Source organism: Sus scrofa, chromosome 6, assembly GCF_054392235.1.
Source record: "Sus scrofa isolate SSC_HxYL_T2T_F1_AM1 chromosome 6, Sscrofa_HxYL_maternal_Yorkshire_Landrace_v2.0, whole genome shotgun sequence".
NCBI classification, from domain to species: Eukaryota; Metazoa; Chordata; class Mammalia; order Artiodactyla; family Suidae; genus Sus; species Sus scrofa.
The window spans coordinates 5,321,423-5,335,644 of record NC_139388.1 but is presented as its reverse complement, the minus strand read 5'-3'; the positions used below and the strand labels follow the sequence as shown (position 1 = coordinate 5,335,644).

The following is a 14,222-nucleotide window of genomic DNA, read 5'->3' as shown; positions in this document are numbered from 1 at the left end:
CCGAGTTTTCCCGTTATTTGCAACCCCTCACCTCTGGGGTATTTCCCCCATTAGCACTTCAATTCCCCATAAATCTCACCTATTTTTCAGGCAAAAGCGGAAAAATTACTACTTTCTACTGTGAAATTAATACCCAAGAACAAACGAATTTTCATACAGGTTACATACCTCCCACCTTTTGTAACACTGTGCTCCAAAGGTACTCAAATCACACCTTTTCAGACTGTGAAATATTTTCTGCCAATTCTATGAAAAGAACATAGGTTTTCACTGTCGAATTTATTTTACCTAAAGCCTCAACTTAAAAGATTTTTTAGGAGTTCCCATCGTGGCTCAGCGGAAACATGCCTGACTAGTATCCATGAGGATGCAGGTTCGATCCTGGCCTTGCTCAGGGCTAAGGCTCTGGCACTGCTGTGGCTGTGGCGCAGGCCAGTAGCTATAGCTCCGCTTTGACCCCTAGTCTGGGAAACTCCACATGCTGTAGGTGCGGCCCTAAAAAGACCAAAAAAAAGAAAAAAAAAAAAAAGATTTTTTAACTTGCCGAATATGTTACAAAATCAGATTATCTCTTTACTGGAGATGACATGAGAGGACAGTCTTTTAAGGTAAAGCTGCTGCCAAAGACAACTGTTATTTGAGTTTTGCATATAAGCATGGACACCTTTCCAAATACCTGGATGGTAGGACAAATGATAATTCTTCACAATGAAGAACAGAGTGGCAAAAAAAAACCAGGCAGGCGCTGGCCGAGCCTGCACAGATCACACCAAAAACATCAATGAGCCAGCGGGTGGGAAGACACACCAATGAGGCAGGCCTCCCACTGCTGCTTGTTTCTAAGAAGAAAACACTCAGGATACGCCGTTAGCCCCCCTCTCAAGACACATATGCCAGAAAGTTAAACCCATCCTTCCGCCAGAAACTGCAACCTGAGAGCAACGAGGAATCTGTGGTTTCTGGAACTATTCGTGTATGTGTCTCTACAGAGGAAAACCCTGATAAAGAAAGGCAAGGGGTTAGAGTGTGTGAGCAATCTCTGACATTTAATAATTAGACGTTTATTATTAAAATAACAAGTGACCCTTCAGGGCCAACCTCTGGAACTGGAGACCAAGGCGGGTATAACAGTGTTCTCCAGATAGAAATACTGGATGTTATTTCCATAGCAACATGATGAACAATGAGAATGCCAATCATATAAAGAAAGAAATTAAAAACAAAGCCCAGAATAGAAAGTCAGAAGAAAAGCAACAGGGACACCAACAACCACTGCAACCTATGTCACAGCGAGCCGTGTGCAGTGACCCCAAACTTTTGGTCCCACTTGACATTTGCAGCCACAAGCTATCACAGAATGCCATTACACGAACCACAGACCTGACTTAACTGTAGTATTACAGGTCGAAGAAGAGAAAGCTAATCACCACGATAAAAGCGCTCATCTTCTAGAAAATGAAATCACAGTTAAAAGATTTAAATGGGTCTCTTCGCAAATTAAAAAATAATAAACAGTAAAACCTCTGCTGCTGCATGCTAGGGAATCTATGTGACACACCTGAGCTACACGTAACACAAATATCCGTGAGCCATGCTCGTGAGCAAATCTTAGCCCTAATAAATTGGGTTAGATCAGCTTTAATTAAACCTGTTCCCAAATAATCCACACACGGGTAAAGACGAGGAACCTAAAATGAGCCTGGGGAGAGGTGGCTGATGCTCTCTTGCAACGGAGGCAGGAGCCTCACCCGCAAAGAGATGGAAAAAAGGGTAGAGGTTTTTTAAGTGTCTCAGGCAATCAGTTCTCTTTTAAATTAAAAAAAAAGACAGTTTTTTAGGTGTTTGGAAAATAGGACACTGTATTATCAGGTGTTCTAGTTTAACTGATTCATTAGCTCCTACAGGTTTACGAAGGGCCGACCAAGTGTCAGGCGGTGCGGGGCTTGCAGAGGAAGCACACGGGTTGGTAGCAGGTCAGGCCGCCGACCCCAACCCAAACAGCCAAGTCAAGCCCAGGCAAGGACAGTGGCAAAGGGAGGCACGGCCACTATGCCGGGACACTGGGCGGCCAGAGGAGGTGACAGCAGCTGGCTCTGATGGGGTCGCGCCTGACAGGGCTGGAAGTGTGGAAATGAGGAGGGAGCAGTGGGCATCCAGCGCTGGACCAGCCAGTCATTGCGACAGACGGACGGGGCTGCAGGGGCTGACAGAGCGGGGCCGGCCCTCAGGCAGGCGCGGACCTGAGCAGCCTGAGCGTGGACAGGCGAAAATGCAGGTGCTCTCTCGCAGGGGGAGTGAGCCCTGCAGAGCTAAGGCCCCTGCAGAGCCCCGGGCGGCCCAGCAACTGCCCCCTCTCTGACACGTTTCCCTAGTCTCCAGAGCCAGGCACTGCTTGGGGGTCCCAGCAGAGCTGCAAGCAAAACTCAAGAGGAACCTCCGCCTCCTGGAGACCCTTCCTGGAGAGGCAGGAATACACAATACGGAAAACATAAGGCCTGTAGCTAGAGCTAAAGACTGCATCCTGAAAGGAGAAACAAGAATGAGAATGCGACAAGTCTGGGGAGGGCTGAAATTCAGACGGAGAGCTGCAGAAGATTCTAGAAGGGGGCTTTGTTTTGTGTATTGTTTTGGCTTTCTGGCTGCACTGGCAGCATGCGAAAATTCCCGGGCCATGGATCGAACCTGCGCCACATCAGAAACTAAAGCCACAGCAGTGACAACGCCAGGTCCTTAACCAGCCGAGCAGCCAGGGAACTCCCTGGAAGCAGACTTTGGAGTGAGGACCTGAAGGAGGCACGGTGCTGGCCAAGCCTGGGGGGAGCCGTGCAGGCAGCAGGGAGATCCTGAGGTGAGGACAGGCCTGGTCTGTGTAAGGAAGAGCAGAGAGGCTGGAGGAGGGAGGAGAGGGGAAGTCAGCAGCGAGGCCAGAGGGGACTGGGGAGGTGGGCCGGGGAGGCCAGCGGTCACAGAGGGGCCTGAGCCCTCCTCCTGCGTGGGCAGGGGAGTGTGACCAGCACTGAGGAGCCTCAGTGGCTGGTGGCTCCAGCTTGCGGCGGTTGGGGGGGGGCGCCCTGTAAAGACGGTGGCCTGGGTCAGGGTGAGGCCGAGGCGGCAATGCAGGAGGTCACCCTGTGGGTGGGAGGGCCAGGGGATACAATCTGCTAACGGCCAGATGTGGGGTTGGGCACGTAAGGGCCAGGACCCCACCAAGGCCTCCTGCCCAGGCGCGGCCGGTGTCTGCCCCTGAGTGGGGTGGAGAAGGCTGCAGGAGGGCTGGTGTGGCTAACATGAGCATGACCAAGTGCTGACCAAGACGGGCTGGGAGGGTATAGCTCAGGGCAGGAGGGAACAGGTCACAACGCTCAATTCAGTGAAAAAGCGGCCAGAATGAAGGGTGGGCACTGGTGTAGTCATTATAAGGTCACTGACCCTCTTACCAACGGGCCACACTCGTGCAGGCAGCCTGTACTGGTCTCCACACTGCAGGGCTGCAAAAAGACACCCCCAGGCAGAAACATCCCACGGTGAGGGGGAGGATCGAGGGGGCTGTGAAGGACAGGGACGAGGAGACCCTCCCTTTTTCGTCTGGATCTGGCTGACCTGCTTATGTTCTTTAAAGATGAACTAAAATCTGCGTTTAAAGACCGCTGGCTCATAAAAACTATGGCAACAGATACTGAGATTTCTATGGTTTCCCAGTTCCAGAAAGAGATGGCTTCAAAATACAAATTTGCATTGAGGAAATCAAAACCACCGGGGAGGCAGAGGCTGGTAAGTGACGGCACAGCCACTGGGGGCCCCTGGGGTCGCAGGACCCGCCCCTGGCCTGTTTTAAAGACACAGTCCCCCTGAGTCCTCCCCGGGGCTTTGAAGGCAGCCCTGCACCGCACCAGCACAGACGCCCCTGGCTCTCGCTACTCTGCGCGGAGCCGACAGCATGGTCCCAGACAGGCTCGCCGGCCAGTGGCAACAGGTAAGCGACAACAGGCGTAAGATGAGCAAAGAGCACATAACACAGACACACACGTAAAGAAAACCACTCCTCATGACAGGTGTTCTACCTTTTCCCTTTCTTCTTCCCTTCTGAATAATTCGGCAGAGGACAAGAAGCAAGCCTTGGTGGGAGAAGCATCGGCGGCGCGTGGGGTGACCGGGTTGGTGGGGGAGAGGCACTCGGGGAGGGGTGACAGAGCCCGCGTGAGGGGCCAGCAGAGACAAAGGCAAACTGCTCTGATCAGGCCTGTTGTGGATAACGGGAGGCAGCTTTCTCACTGTCAGAGAAAGAAGTCCCAAGCATGAAAGGGGAAAAACTGGACTAAACCATGCAGGACCAGAATGAAAGTGGTGTCCGATATACAGTCGGCTGTGGAGAAACACACTCGCACACACACATACACGTTATTTCCTAGCTCTGTCCATTGAAAGGACACGGGGGCCTTTGCGATGCCCCAAGAGAAGGGAGCGCCCCTGGTGCCCAGAACCGGTTTTCTAAATACTCTTCTCCATTAAGAGACACCTGGCTCCCTGAAGACAGAGCGAGTTCCCGGAGGGGCAGGTAAGAAGAGGGGAATCTGGAACATCTTCCCGTGCCAGAAAGGAAGGAAGGAGGCACTCAGACGGATGAGGTTGTGTCAAAGGAACACAGAGAAAAACTGGGACAATCCGAGCACCAAAATAAATAACTAAACTACCAGATCCTAACCCACTGAAGACAACAGGAAAAACAGGGTCCCCAATGGCATACATACACAAGAAAAACTCAAGTTATCCACACGGTCTCAGAATGCCGCCCAACCAAATCCTGATTTACAAAAGGGAAGAGGGTAAGGCTACAATGGAGAAGCTGCATCAGGTTAACCAGCGATGGGACCAACGGGTCCAGAAGCACCAGGCAAACACACCGCAAGAGCCCAGCATCACCTGTGGGGTGCCTGGCACAGGCCCACACCTGAATCAGATCACAAGGAAACATCAGGACCCAAACCGGGGAACACTTTTCACACTGACTGGCCTAGAATTTCCCTAAGTACCAAGGTAATGAAAGCCAAGGAACGGCTGAGATCTGGCTCCGGATTGGAGGCGACTCCAGTGACAGGACCACTACCTGCAACTCAGCCTCCTGAACTGGATCCCTTCGCTGTAAGGACGTCACTGGAACAACCAATTGGCAGGACTGAATGAGGCCAGCCTGTGATTAGGTAGCAGCGGGGCATCAAGACAACTTCCCAACTCTGAGGGCTGTGCTGTGATTACATAAGAAGGTCCTTGCTGGCAGGAAATGCCCACTCAAGTATCTGGGGACAATGGCATCAGGTCTGCAGCTTACTTTCAAATAATGCAGAGAAAAAATGGGTCTGTACTGTTTCTTGGACCCTTTCTGGCAGGTTGAAATGGTTTCCAAAATGTGCAAAAAAAAAAAAAAAAAAAGGTCCTGTATGTAGTCTCAGTTGCTTTGACTGCTCTCAGAGGGCAGGAATATGAATCTGAAAATTCTACTGGAGGAGTGGGGGCAATTTTCAGCCTCATCTAGGAGACTCAGTCTGCACAGACCACAGGGTGTGTAGTGAGTTCCCAGACCTTGTCAAACAGATTTACACCAATCAACTGTCACACGGGATGACATCCGAACATCCCAACAGATGAACTGAGCGCGGCAAAGTGAAGATGCACGTTATTTCTCACTCCAAGGAATTGAGAAAATCAACGGCTGCTAAAATGCACCCAGTATCTAATTTACTTTATAAAAAATCAAATAACATTTTATCAAAAATTGAGACATGCAGTATAAAATAAAATCCTGTTTGAGAATTCAACCCAATGAGGAGTTCCCGTTGTGGCTCAGTGGTTAATGAACTGGACTAGTATCAATGAGGACGTGGGTTCGATCCCTGGCCTCGCTCAGTAGGTTAAGGATCCAGCACTGCCATGAGTTAGGGGGTGGGTCACAGATGCAGCTCGGATCCTGAGCTGCTGTGGCTGTGGTGTAGGCCGGCAACTGTGGCTGTGATTTGAGCCCTAGCCTGGGAACCTCCTTACGCCATGGGTGCGGCCCTAAAATGACCCAAAAAAAAAAAAAAAAAAAAAAATTCAACTCAATGAGTACTTTCAGAGGGTGCTAGTGAATATAAAAAACTTACTACCTTCCTGAATGGTAATTTGCAAATATGCAGACATAAAAAACTTGTAGTCTAATAAGTTCAGTAATAATAATAACTAACGCTTACTGAGCATTTATTGTGTGGCAGGTGTTATTCTAAGTAATGTCACGTAGTAACTCAGTCCTCACAACGACCTGTTCCTACTTCCATTTTCAGTGAGAAGACTGAGGCCCAGAGTGGCTCAGCTCCTTGCCTGGAGCCACACAGCCAGTCAGTGGAAGAGCTGGGCTGGGAACTTGGGGACTCTGGCTCCAGAGGCCACATTCCTAACAGGCAGGCTACCCGGCTTTCCTAAAACTCTCCCCTAGAAATTCATTCCATAGAAGTAGGAGCCTGAACGCACACGGGTTAACACCAAGGATTTCAACAGGGAATTAGAGACTCTCTAAAGCCAGCAGGACTTACACACACTGAGGTCCATGAAATGACTGGCCAGCAGGGACCTGCTGTACCGCACAGAGACCTCGACCCAAGATTCTGTGATCATCTATGTGGGAAAAGAATCTGAAAGAGAATGGATGTGTATACATGTATGAATCAATCACTTTGTTACACAGCAGAAGTTATCATGACCTTGTAAATCAACTAGACTTCAATAAGCCTTTTTTCAAATGGTAATAAATAAATAAATAAATAAAATGCAACCAGGAGGCTCACTAAATAATTACGGTTCACCCATACTACGGAATATGCAGTACAGCAACTTCAAATTATGCTCCTCTGGAAGGCTGAATAATGGTCCCAAAAGATATCCACTTTCTTCTTTTCTTGGCTTCTGTCATTTCAGAGCCCCACCTGAGGCATACGGAGGTTCCCAGGTCAGGGGCTGAATCAGAGCTATAGCCGCCAGCCGACACCACAGCCACAGCGACACGGGATCCGAGTCACTTCTGTGACCTACACCACAGCTCACAGCAACGCCGGGTCCTTAGCCGGCGGAGCAAGGCCAGGAATCGAACCTGCATCCTCATGGATGCCAGTCAGATTCCTTTCCACTGAGCCACGATGGGAACTCCAAGTTGTCCACATTTTTATTCCCAAAACCTGTAAATGCTACTATTTGGCTACTATCTGCAGGGGTAACTAAACTAAGGCTACCAAGATGGGGAGCGCAACCTGGATTATCCCGGTGGATCCAGTGTAAGTAGAGGAGTCTTTATAAGAGGGAGGCAGGAGGTCCGAGTGGGTAGCAGGGGATGTGATGACGGAAGCATGAGGCTGAGGTGATACAAGAAAGGGTCAAGAGCCAAAGAGTGCAGGTGCCTCTGGATGCTGTGAAAAGGAAGCAAACAGATTCTCCCCTGGAACTTTCAGAAGGAATGAAGCTGACACATTGATTTTAGCCCAGGGAGACTCATTTCAGACTACTGACCGCCAGAATGCAAGAGAACTAATGCATGCGGTTTTAAGCCACTTAATTTGTAGAAATTTGTTACAGCAACAGTAAACTAAAATATTACCCAAAGAATATGGCAGAATGAAAATTCTAATGAAATTTTAAGGAAAATAGTTCATATATATAGTGTGATTCCAAGTTCTGATTTTTAAACATTTACATATACACATGGGAACAAAGAACATGAAATGTCTACCAAAATGGTACCAGTGATTCTACCTTTCAATGTTGTGATTACGGATAGTTTTTAAAAATTCTATTCATTTACCCTTTTACAAAGAGCATGTTACACTTTTAAATTAGATAAAATACATTAATTACTTTAATAAACTTTTTAAAAATAAGTTTTACAGAAAAACAAATTTTCTGATACAATGGTGGCACAAAGAGTCAAACTATGTTCAAATTTACTTTTATTGGTATATATAGCAGAGCTTAGAAGGGATCTATTTTCTAGGAACTGTTTTCAAAAATCGCTCTGTGTCTACATGCTACCTCAAGGCTAAGCTTTTAGCTAGTTCATTCTGAACAGGCTTATCATCTGTAGCATCACTTACTCACAAGGCCTCATCAGGGCTGTTACTGGATCTGCTAAGTGTTTATTGGATTTAATTTCTATAAATTCTTTATGTAGAAGACCCGGTTATCTTTCCATAGAAAAGTACACCCTGAAGATAGTATTTACAAAATGGATTTTTCATAAATAAGTATAGTAATGCCTCTAATACAGATGCAATCAAAAATATTTGACATTAAATACTAAATATAAAATTAACAGCTCAAATAATACAATGCCAGGAATAAGATTCAATAAGACCCCTGTATAAACGGAAGACAGCAGAGGAGGTGGACCAGTTGGGCAAAGCCACCGGTCCAGTGACAGCTAACGTTCCTTGCAGCTCTGAGACACTCCCCCTTTGCATTAAATGAGCATCACTGGATATAACTAAAGTGCATCTGAAATTATTTCTTGGCAAATAATTTTTTTTTTTTTTTTTTGGTCTTTTTGCCTTTTCTAGGGCCGCTCCCGTGGTATACGGAGGTTCCCAGGCAAGGGGTCTAACCGGAGCCGTAGCCACCGGGCTACTCCAGAGCCACAGCAACGCGGGATCCGAGCAGCGTCTGCAACCTACACCACAGCTCACAGCAACGCCGGATCCTTAACCCACTGAGCAAGGCCAGGGATGGAACCCGCAACCTCATGGTACCTAGTTGGATTCGTTAACCACTGCGCAACAACGGGAACTGCCCTTTGCAAATAATTAAAGAACATGACTCAGGTGAGAGGAAACGACTTGCATCACCTGATGGTCATCTAATTACACAGATGTGCCTTAACAACCCTCTACTCAAACAGATCCAGAAAAGAACGAATTGTATTGAGGCCACGAAAGGACACCATTCAATTCAATTAAAATTTGGCTGCAGAAGTACCACTTTCGTAACTAACTGCATACTTGGCTGTATTACCACTGTTTAATAGGCTAACATTCAAGAGCTGCCAGACCACACTATCTTAAAATAAAGGTGTATCTTAAGCCTGACTGAACCCTTCATTCTGGCACATTCTGTCCATCAGCACATTTTTTTTTTTTTTGTTTTTCTTTTGTCTTGGCCACCCCTGCGGCATATGGAGTTCCTGTGGCCAGGGATCAGATCTGAGCCACAGTTTTGACGTACGCCGCAGCTGCGGCAACACCAGACCCTTTTAGCCACTGTGCCAGGCTGGATCCAAACTGCATCCTAGCGCTATGGAGATGCCACCAATCTCATTGTGCCAGAGCGGGAACTCCGAGTAGTAGGTTTTGCAGGGGAAAAAAACACAAGAAATTCAGCACCAAGAGTCAAGAGACTTTACACTGTTTTCTCCTGCCTCTGCTTTTCACAGACACTGCTCCAGTCTCGTTCTCTTTACCCTTCGCCATCCAGTACTGACTGGCCAGCCACGTATGAGGCTGGTTCTTCCCTCACTTTACACTCGTTTTGCTAAGCACACAGGCACTGTTAAGATGAATAAACCTAGTTAACAGATGTCTGCAGCATGTCAAACCTGATTAGGCCGCGGGGAGGAGGAAGTCCGCTTCGGTCTCTTTCACAACCCCCTCTAACCTGCCTCACGCCAGACACGGAGACCAAGGTTTAGGCCCCTGTTCTTAATACTCCAAGTCACCAAGGGCTGGAGTTACCAAGTTTTCCCCATTAAATATACCCCGTATCTTCACTCTCTCCTGGGGTAAAGAGGCAGATGCAAATGCCCACCCCAATCCCACTTACAGCACTACACTAGGAGCCACGTGCAGTTTGCCCAGGCCCGCAGCATCTAATTACCTGTGGCACTTATTGTGACTGCCACAGAAAGGACAGCGGCAGCGGGCGAGACAAAAACGATCTCCCATCAGGCTGATAGAAAATGCGATCAAAGAACATGCCGACGGAAAGGATGTGCTGAAAAGCTCTTGACTCCTCCAAGAGAACCTGCTGGAGCCCGCTGGATGCGCCGAAGGCTCTCCAAGTACTAAACTAGAACTTCTCTTTCATAAACACAAGCAACTCTCGATGATAAGGGATACCCGGGGAGTGCAATGGATACACCTTACAGTCACAAGTCCCGGCTGGCTGCTGACGCCACCACCACTTCCAACAAAGAGGTCAACAGCATCGGGCCTGGGAACACAAAATTTTATTTCCAAAAAGTGCAGTGCATGATGGATAATCAAAATGTATTACATCCCTACACCAGGTTACCGGGCCATAAAAAGGAAAAAAGTATTGGAAAAAGGTATAAATTAGGAGTTTGGGGTTAACAAATACACACTACTACGTATAAAAGAGATAACCAAGGTCCTACTGTACAGCACAAGGAGCTACATTCGGTATCTTGGAATAACCTGTAATGGAAAAGAATCTGAAAAAAAAACACATATGCACGTGTATACCTGAATCACTTCGCTGTATACCTGAAACACAACGTAAATTAAGTATACTTCAATTTAAAAAAAGGGATGAAGTATTAATACACGAACTTTGAAAACAGTATATGAGGAGTTCCCGTCGTGGCTCTGGTTAACAAATCCGACTAGGAACCATGAGGTTGTAGGTTCGATCCCTGGCCTTGCTCAGTGGGTTAAGGATCTGGCGTTGCCATGAGCTGTGACCTACACGGTCGCAGACGCAGCTCAGATCCAGTGTTGCTGTGGCTGTGGCGTAGGCCCGTGGCTACAGCTCTGATTCGACCCCTAGCCTGGGAACCTCCATATGCCGCGGGAGCGGCCCAAGAAAACGGCAAAAAGGCAAAAAAAAAAAAAAAAAAAAGAAAGAAAAAAAAGTATATGAAATAAAAGAAGCCAGACACAACAGCCACACATGATTCTGCCTGAATATACGAAACATTCAGAAAAGACAAATAAGGAAACGGAAGGTAGAGCGGTGGTTGCTTAGAGCTGGGATTAGAAATAGGTAGTGATGGCAAATGGGCACCAGGGATCGTTGGAGGATGACTGAAAGGTTCTAAAACTGGGCTGTCATGATTGCACCACTCTGCAAATTTACTAGAACAACAAAAGCCAAATACTGATTAAACACATTTAAAACAGGTGAACTTCATGCTCTGTAAATGTGACCTTAACAAAGCTCTCACATTAAAATATATATATATATAAAATGAGTGTCGCAGATTAAAAAGGTGGGAAGAACCACTGTTCGCCACACCCCTCCCTTGTGCACCTAGGCAACCTCAGACCCTGAAGTGTGAGTGCTCCTCGCTAGCACCGTTTAAGACTAAAGGGCCATAGGAAACGTCAGAGTTCAACTCGGAGATGTTAAACCATTCTCTCTCACTTGGAAGTGTCCTTCAGAGTCTAAAGTAACTGTAAATATTTAGTGTAATTTGCAAATTCAATTCAATAGGCGACTAGGCCAAAAGTCGCAGGGGCTCTCAGCAAAAAACGTCAAGGGGCAAAGACCTTAATGACAATATGCAGACTGGATAACCGTCTCGGGCAGCACACTCAGGACAGGGCAAGGCAGGATGTGAAGACTCTACAGGTGTGAACGGCGTGCTGCTCCTGAGCGTAAACCAGAGTCCCACCGGCCCCACTTGCTCTGGAGCTTCTTGCCTCGCGTTTGTGAAAACCAGTGGAGCAGGGTGTACAGACGGAGACCGGGCAGAGAACCCAGGCCACTTAAGACGGGCCAGCAGCTCCCCTCTGGGAACAGACCGAGAACTGCCGTCTGTTCGGGGGCTGAGGGCCAGAGCCAGGCACACGGTTTCACTCTGGCAAAGCTCATTTCAGATGAAGAAAATGGTGAGACGGAGCAAGCCACCAGGACGAACACGGAGGGGCCAGGCGGGGACACCGGCCGGGGCCAGCGGCGGGGACCGCGCGGCTCCTGCGGGCTTGCACGCGGTGCCCCGGCGCGTTCCGCCGCCCGGCCTCACTCCGCCCCGCACCGCCCCGTACCGCCTCCCTGTCCGCGCCCGGAGGCTCCAGGGCCGCAGGAGGCCCCGCCGCCGCCCGCCGCCCCCGCCCGCGTAGACCCCGGCCCCCGGGCCTCCAGCGCGGCGTGCACGCCGGAGCGCGCCGGCAGCCCCGTGGGTCGGGAGGAGCGGCGGCTCCGGAGAGCGAGCCGCCTGACGTACCTGCGGCCGCCTCAGGCTCGGGTCCGTCGGGCCCGAGATAACGGCGCCTCCGCGGTGAACACGCCTCGAGTCTCCATTCGGGGCTGTTTACTCCCAACGCTCGCGAGACTGCGCGATCGGGGCGGGGAGACGGACGGCCCGGAGCGCGGGCTCTGCCGGCCGTGCGTGCCCTGCGTGCGCGCTCAGGACGCGGAGGGCCGCGGGGCTCCGGCCGGGAGGACGGGCGAAGATCTCGCGACATTTGCGGCCCGCAGCGGGAGCGACAGCGGGAGGCGCAGGGGCGTGATCGGCCGGCAGGGCCCTAGTCGGAAGCGTTCCGTGTGGGAGGCGCTGGCCTTTAGGATAAGCGCTCAGGGGATCTGTATGGGCCGCGACAGCGGCTGCGCCGGGCCTACGGAGGACAGCCCTGGCGGAACGGCCAGCAAGCTCGTACACGGGGCCTTTAGGTGTCCGGATGGAGAGCCGGGATCGCGAGGTGCGCCCTCTGCAAACCTCTACCCGTTTTATCCGCGCGGCAGCAGGGACGCTGGCGGGTGAAGAGCTTGCTCCGGGCTTGAGGATTCGAGTCCTCCCCCGACTCCCATTCTGACCGGCGAGACCCGCTGGCCCAAGTCCCGTCCGCTCCTCTCCTAACCCCTCCCGCTCCTGGACCATCGACGCCGAGCGGGCCTTGAAGAAACAAGGATCAATGTGTTACACGCTCAGAAACGTGTGCCTCCCCCGAAATGTTTGGGTGATGGAGATAGTAGTGATCACGGTTTTCTAAAGTTGAGGTGGTCCACAGGGGGCACAAGTGGGGGACTGAAAACCTGTCCTGTAATGCTGATGACGTTGCAATGCTTTATCATGTAACGCTGATGGCAATGGATGTGCTCTATAGTGAGATAAAACTTGCTTGTCTGAACTTCTCCCTGCACCGTGATGATGCTGCATGACCCTTCTGTGACAAGAAACCACAGCACCGCATCTCCCTTTAACCATACTGAACCAAACTCATTTCATATCGGGGATAAATAACAGAATCACCGACGAGGCAAGCTGTAACTTGGCTCTTTGTACCTCACCTTCCTCACTCATTAAAGACATAGTAATGCTTATCTCATAGGATGAGGGTTAAAGGACACATATGCATACAGAGCTGGATAAACACACATGTAATAAATGGCGGTGCTTATACAAGACCAACCCACATCAGGGTAAGTTCTCCCCCTTCCGAGACTGCATCAATGTTCCCAAGCTGCAGAGAACTCTCTTGCATTTGTAAATACTCAAAGTTACTTCCTGCTGCCACCAAATAAAGTCCTAGATCTTAAACATAACCGTGTTCTCATCTGGGGTCAGTTGGTCTTGGTGAGGGTTCTTTTATAAGCCCTTGAAGTCACTGGGCCATTAAACACACAGCCCAACTGTCAGGAGCAGAGGAAGCCTAGTGAATTGCAAACATCCTTATCCAGTGATAGCGAAGTCCAAAGCAGGAAAGAACTGAATGCTGCCAACTCCTGAGACCTCTGGAAACTGCAGGGGGCTGGAGCAGGGCAGAGAGGTAGCTGGAAATCTACCAAGAAAGGCTGAGAGCCCCAGGATCCTGGTCTACTGGTTTTCCACTGGGTTCTAGTAACTTCCTAAGCTCACACTTCACGTGTATAAAAAAGCATTCAAAACTCCACAGGAATGTAAATCTTTATTCAAACTGAACGCTAGTTTAAAGAGTAACAGCCCAAGCCAGAGCCGGTTTCGGAGGGCACACATGTCAAGACCGAGGATACCACTTAACACTCTGGTTCCCAAATGAGACAAGATTTTAAATAACTGAGGTTAAAACAGAACAAGACTCCCCCCAAAAAGCTGTCTCTACCTAGCTGTCTCCCTTTTTTCCCCCAATCCTTCTTTTTCTTTTTTTTTTGGGGGGGGCGGCACACCCAGGGCAAATGGAAGTACCCAAGCTAAGGGTTGAATTGGAGCTGCAGCTGTCAGCCTATGCCAGAGCCACAGAGATGCCAGATCCTTAATCCAATGAGCAGAGCCAGGG

The 14,222-nt window shown here is 49.5% G+C and overlaps 1 protein-coding gene across 3 annotated transcripts in view; it reads right to left on the bottom strand.

Moving 5' to 3' along the window:
* MBTPS1 (membrane bound transcription factor peptidase, site 1) overlaps nucleotides 1-12,295 on the bottom strand; it is a 54,680-nt gene extending 42,385 nt beyond the window's left edge. For 2 of the 3 annotated variants that reach the window (XM_005664321.4, XM_084959443.1), the window contains exon 1: nucleotides 12,194-12,295. The gene's annotated coding sequence lies outside the window, so the exon portion shown is untranslated. Of the gene's footprint in view, nucleotides 1-9,882; nucleotides 10,219-12,193 lie in introns of all 3 variants that reach the window. The other variant, XM_084959442.1, reaches the window with a different exon arrangement.
* Nucleotides 12,296-14,222: the final 1,927 nt, after the last annotated feature.